Here is a 7,327-nt window from a genome sequence, read left to right on the forward strand (position 1 = left end):
ACTTAGTTGGTGCACAGAAATGTACTGTTATTGTCTCTAGTACTTGGTGGGTGCACATAAATATATTGTTGCCGTAGGTAGATGACAGGCGCACAATTGGTGTGCAAACATATAAATAGGCATGTAAGTTGAGGATGCTATGTGGGCTCTCAACCTAGTGTTGGAAGCTTTCATGGTGGCTAACAGGAATGGATCTATAGAATAGATAAGTGGACGAATTCCTATAAATGTATGGTCTTGCAACACTTATTTATATTTGATAAAACCACACTTCCTCCGTAGGGTCAACCCAACCCCCCCCCCCCCCCTGAATGGTGAGAGTGTGAGTATAAGGGGGACAACTTATTATATTGATTCTCCATGGAATAGATTCAGTATTGATGTCTGAGTTTGGGGTAGGCTAGTTGCCTATTGGAGTATGTCGGTAGTGATGACCATAATCTAGTTGGTTGTTACTGTTTGTCCATTGTGATGATTGAGTATGATGAGAATTTGTGATAGTTGATGTCAACTGTGATTTTATGTAATTTATGATGTTTATAACTCATGATTCTTCTTTTCTTCAATAACTTGTTTTGGATTATTGCTATTTATATGTTTGTTTTGGTGAGTTTACCTTTGCATGTTGCATGTGTGATTTGCGTCTGTGATGATTTTGTACTCAATGTTCTTCTTGAAGGAATAGTAGATAGAGCGAGCATGAAACATGAAGCTACGTTCTTCTTTTTCTTTTTTGATGTTTTAGTTTCATGTATAGATATGATCAACTTAAGTTTGTATTAACTACATTTTGAAAGAGTTGTATGTAATTAAAGTTTTATTTTCTTTTAGTAGGTGAAGTTTATATTCTTTTAGTAGGTGAAGTTCCCTAAGGTATTATGTTGTAAATGCACGGGTTGTATGTTAAGGGTTGAGGGTTGAGTTTAATTTATTGGTTTTGGGAATTAAAAAGAAAAAAGTTCACGCAATATTTTTATAAGTAAATTAATGAAAGAACTTTTGAAATAAATAAAATCTAAACCTTAACTAGGATAGTTATGTAATGAATGCGGGTCTTTACAGGTGGGGTTGACCCCGATTACCACAAATGGAAGGACAAAGAAGAATAGGTTCTCATAGACATTAATTAAAAAAATAAATCAATAATCTCGTGTCACATAATCAAATTTTGGTCAAGTCAAAGTCAATGTCCTTCACTTAGCATACATTAGTAATTGAATGTGAGAATCCAAATCCTAAATTTGATAAAATAAAGAAACTAAATGTCTTTATTTTAAAATAAGAAGATTAAAATTACGGATTATGAAAAATAGATGGACAAAAATTATATTTTAGTTATGTGTAAGAGATTTAACCTGTGTCTTCACAATTTTTTTTAAGATATTCTTGGTGTGAAATTAAAGTATGGATGTTATGGTAACTTGAAATAAGGGACCAGAACCAAGCGGCTATCAGGCACATATGAAATGCCGTAGTGGATGTGTAGTTATTTCTTTGAGGAATTATAAAGCTTTCAAATTCTGAAATTATTTCTATATGTAGTTGGGTAACATAAAAGGTATGTAGGTGCTAATATTTTGGTTGGGCAAGGTTACGAAGGCTTTTAGAACTTTTCACGTGTACCATTTTTTGCCAATTTGGTCATGCCTTGTGGCCTTAGTTGAGTTTTTTGTTTTAATAATATTCATTTGTCTTTGCTTAAACAATTTATTAGATAATCAGTTTTGAAAATAAAAAAAAAAATGCAGATTGTTAACTAACTTTCACTAGTTTTTAAGGAGTAAGTTAGCAATTGTAATGATCCTAAATGCCATTACACGAAACACTAAGGCTTTAGCACGAAAAAAAAAAATCATTTTTAGTCCCTTTAAATCTCTTGAATTAGTTTCATTAATAAAAATACATATAAATTTTTCATGAGTACAAACATGTCATGTAAACTCCACCCATAAAAGTCTTCAAGTTGTAAAAGAGATAAAGACGCTACTAAAAAAATGAGTTTTAATATCGCCTTATTAACATCGGTGATTTGAAAATCGATATCGTTAAACACTTACAATATTGATTTTCAAATAACCGATGTTAAAACTATATTTAGTGTGATTTTAACATCGGTTATTTGAAGACTGATGTTGTAAGTGTTCAACGACATCGATTTTCAAATAACCGATGTTAAAACTGAATTATTTTAACATTGGTTATTTGAAAACCGATGTCGTTAAGCACTTACAACATCGATTTTCAAATAACCGATGTTAAATTTTAACATCGGTTATTTGAAAATCGATGTTGTAAGTGCTTAACGACATCGGTTTTCAAATAACCGATGTTAATATAAATTTTTCAAATAATCGATTTTAACAACATCGGTTATTTTAATTCTTTAAAAAAATTAACCACTTGATTAAATAAAGCTAAATATAAATAAAAAAATACTATTCTAATAAATAATAATAAATATCTTAATCTTAATATATGAAAAAAATTATTCACATAAATTAGAATATGCATATTTATATAAGTTTTTTTTTATTTTTATATTAGATTTATCTTTTAAAATAATATTTCTGATTTAGTTACAATATTTTTTATTTATATTAAGAAATTCATGTTATGTATTGTAATATAGATACAAATATTGTCAATAAATTACATAAATAAATATTTTAAAAATAAAAAATATTCTCATTTTATTTAACTATATTTATTTAATATATAATTTAATTCTTTTAGAAAAATTAACCACTTGATGAAATAAAGTTAAATATAAATAATTTTACTATTCTAATAAATAATAAAAATATCTTAATCTTAATATATGTAAAAAATATTATTCACATGTGTATATTTATATAAATTTTTTTATTTTTTATATTATATTTATCTTTTAAAATAATATTTCTAATTTAATGACAACATTTTTTAATTATATTAAGAAATTTATGTTATTTATTGTAATATAGATAAAAATACTGTAAATAAATATTTTAAAAATTGAAATAGTATTTCTAAAGGCTTCCGAAACGGAGAATAAAGTAACATTAAATGGTTTTGTTTTTTTTTTTTGTTCAGCCAACAAAAGATGTAACATTAAATGGTGAATCCAATATTAAGAATCAATGGAAGATGTGACGCTTGGAGAATAAAGTAACTCTATAACATTCAAGATATATATGATGTGCATAATGGCGCAATGTATAAAGTACGTACATTCTGATTTTGAACTGGATATCCACTGCAAGCTATGATCTATGGTCAGCTTTATCTTCACTACAAGATTCATTGACGGTATAGATTCATGAAAATGTTTTTGGAAAAAAATTCAAAGTTAAAATTAAAGTCAAGTTATAATATACAAGTGAGAGAAAATATATAGATAATCTAAATTTTTTATTAAGCATACTTTTTTTAAAAAAAATATAGATGATCTAAAATTTTATTAAACATACTTTTTTAAAAAAAAAATATAGATAATCTCAAATTTTATATTTTAAAAATTTACCGATGATCTCAAAGTTAATTTTGTAGGGACTATTTATAATCATTCATGAAATTACACAGATATAATTTTGAAATTGAAAAAAATAGTGTAAAAAGTAATTCTCAAAGGTTATTCTCTTAACGAATTTATCTCCTTCTTTCAAAAAAAAAATTATCCCTTCTTAATTATATTTTATCAACTTTTTTTTTTCAATCTTTTTTCCACAGGCCAGTGAAGCCCATGAACCCAATACCTAGCAAAAGAGGGGTTTAGGCTTACGGTATTGAACATTACTCTTTTTTCATTCACTTTCCTTAGTTCCACATTGTGTCCCTGCTCCGTTTTAGGGTTGCAATAGCGTTGTTCCTCCTCTACAAGTCGGCGTCGGGTTACGCTCTCTTGGAGGCGCACGGCCCCGACGAAATTGGACACAACACGGAGGCTGTTCGCAACTCCGTTTCAGACCTCAACAGGTTTGGCAAGGTTGTCAAGTGCCGCTCCTTCAACCCCTTCAACTCCTTCAACAGGTTCGCAACTCCGTTTCGGACCTCAACAGGTTGTCATTCAAAGAAAGGCTTTCATTTGACATGATCTTTTAAGTGAAGTAGAGGCTCTTTTTGGCCGTCATGTGTAAAGAAAATATTCTTCGGAATTTTTTCACACTTTTTTTACGATATAACATAATGAGCCAACTCCTTGTCTCTAGTCTCCACACTATGGTTTTGCTTATATTTTACTGCACCCCATGCTCCTCTTGTAAGAAAAAATTTCTTAACCAATTTTGTTTCTTTTGGTTCACTCATCATTTGTGAAAAAGTAAGTTCTAATGTTGTATAATATTATGAAGATAGGTAGTTATTTTCTTTTGTAGTCTTCAATTCTCTCTTGTGTATTTTATGTTATAAATAATTGGAGACTAACAAGTTATTCATCATAATAATTAATAAAAAAACATATGCTTAACCGGAGGCAATGCTGTTAAATAGCTGCTACAGTGCTATTGCGTAGCAGAATTTCTTGGACTTGCAATTGCGGTTCCCTCCTCTTTCAAGAATGTTTGACAAAGCTATTGTACTTTTACCCCAACTACTATTCTCACTTCAATAATCTTTTCTGCTCTCCCGGGACTCATTGACATCAATGAAGCTTACAAAATATGAAAAGTTGATAAGCTTGATTTTCTTGCTTGTGTTGGAGCCTTCTTCGGTGTGCTCTTTGCGTCAGTGGAAGTTGGTCTGCTAGTGGCTGTAAGTGCACCCACCACTTTTATAGATATTGCTGTCACGTGCAAATACTTATTATTATTGAATCGATAGAATTTAATGGAATAAACTTTCTTGTTTTTATGTAACTGTAATAAGAATTTCAGAAAGATATACAGGTATGTTCAACTATTTATTTCTGGTCCTATATATCTAATATTAAGTACGGTATCTAGTTCATACGTGCTTTACTCTTATTGAGAGAATTCTCTTCATGTTTTACCTCTGGTATTCCTAAAATGGAATGAAATATTTTTTGGTTACATATTGTTTGATAGTGTTTTTCATCCATATATTTTTTGTTTTACTTCTTTAATCAATACTCTTAAGATAGACATTGATTAACAATTGTCTCATTAATATTATAAGCGAAAGTATAAGGTTAGTAATAGTATTATAGAAAAGGAAAAAAATTAAAATTTTAATTATGTTAAGATTTATTTTAATTTATTATTTCATTTGTCTTAAAAAGAAGTGTAGTATTAATTTTTTTTATTTAGATGCAGAAAAATTAATAAATAAATTAAAAATATATATATAATTTTACAAAACTAACTAGGTGAAAAGAAAATAATATTAATATTAAATTTAAAAGTTAAAATAACAGTTATTAAAAATATTGATGAAAAAGAAAGATTAATATTATGGAAAAGATAGTTTTTCTATTTGAGACATGAAAAAGTGTATATAAATGATTGAATTTTGTTACTATTAAGATTAAAATTAGAGTGGTGATGATGGAGTGAGATTGATAGAAATGGGAGGAGGCAGGGATGGGGGGGCTCATTTAATATGGTCACATGATGCACTAATCCTATCTCTCCCTCCCTTCGACAGAGACTTGGTTGGTGGTTTCGTGATCCACTACTCTCCGAATATATGTGGATAGTTTGAATCCTTCCTAATTGGCTTCCACTACTAAAAATATCCTATTTTACGACGCACATTCTACGTCGGTCATTCAGTAGCCGACGTAGTAGTCAACGCGGTGGCATTTACGTAATTATATACGATTTTTAAACGATACATTTCGTAAACGATGACGTTTGAATATAACCCCGGCTTTGTACGTTTGGTTCAACTTATCGAAGACGGTGCTTTTGAATACACCGTCGTAGAAATAAAAGGATACAAAGACGGTGTTGCTTATACACCGTCTTAAATTTTGTACTATATATACTCGTCTTTCCATTGATTCAACACTTCATCTCCTGTATTCGAAAACTGTACGACGAAAACCTAAAACCTAGCGCACATTCTACTCATTCCACTCGATCTCTTTTGTGCCCACCCTCACATCGCCGTTCCCTGACCTCCGTCGTGCCCACCCTAGCTACCTGTTGTTCCCACCACCGCCATAGCCGAAGTCGTGCTCTTTGGAGTGGTGTCGCGATCTTGCTACTGTCAAGGTAAGGATGTCGAAGTACTCAGAGTTCTTGTTTGCTGATATATATGTGTTATAGTATTAGGGGTTTACTTAAGTAAGACTTTTAAAATGTGATTATTAATGTGTTGAGTTGCCCTAACAATGTCATCGTTGAATATGCCAAAAGGATTATCTAGTCTTGATATATATAGTGTCAGATTAATGGTTTCAGCCATGATACATATTGAGTTTTATCTAGTCTTTATTGTGAATTGAAAAACTCAACTACGTATCACGTAGAGATTGACTAAAACTATAGATACATAGATCATATCATAATTTCTACCAGACAATAGTATAATTTTCAAAATGAAGAGCTTCCGGTGAACATGAATGTAGCCAACATGAACAGTAGAAGTTGAAAACAATTTCAATTGTTTTTTTGCTATATTGTCACTTATAAATGTGAAAATCCAATCATATATATTAAGAAACAAAACAATGAAAAAAGTTTGGTGTTTCTTACTTGCAAGCCTAGCAACAGAGTTCCATCTGCCTTCACCATGCAACCTGACATACTCAACAAGCAACCTGTCCTCTTCAGCAGTCCAAGGTCCCTTCCTCCATACCTGCTCCTCTATGACACCTCTACCCATATGGCCAGCCATAACTTCCCCCCAATACATGGAATAAGGCTTGAAGTTTGTGCTTGGATAAAATATTTTCTTCCAATTTCTGTGACACTGATTTAGGTCTAGTGTTTGTTGCATATTTTGAGTCTAGTATTGCATATTTATACCTGCTTTGTTTTGATCAATAGTATGACACTGATTGTTAAGCTTGAACTGAAACTTAGAGTCCAACAACTGCTATTCGAGTTGGATAATTATTTGGCACTAGGTTTTGGAAAAGTCTAAAAGAAATGCTCTTGGGTCATGGCTGGAATAGAACTTTGAGAAAGAAATATGTCTGAGCTTAGTCCTAACAAATTAGAGTCATTAATTGTAGTTATTATTCAATTGATACCATTGTTAGGAACAACATAGTGTTAGGAACAGCATAGTGTTAGGATGCAGAGATGGCAATGCTGGTGGTTGGCTCTAACTTGGTCCACTTGGAAGCTTAGGAACAACATAGTGTTCTCTAATGCAACCTTTAATGCTAACAAACTGTTTGAAGATGCAATATTCACTCTATGGACGTGGCTCAGGCACTTTG

Source organism: Glycine soja, chromosome 14 (assembly GCF_004193775.1).
Source record: "Glycine soja cultivar W05 chromosome 14, ASM419377v2, whole genome shotgun sequence".
NCBI classification, from domain to species: Eukaryota; Viridiplantae; Streptophyta; class Magnoliopsida; order Fabales; family Fabaceae; genus Glycine; species Glycine soja.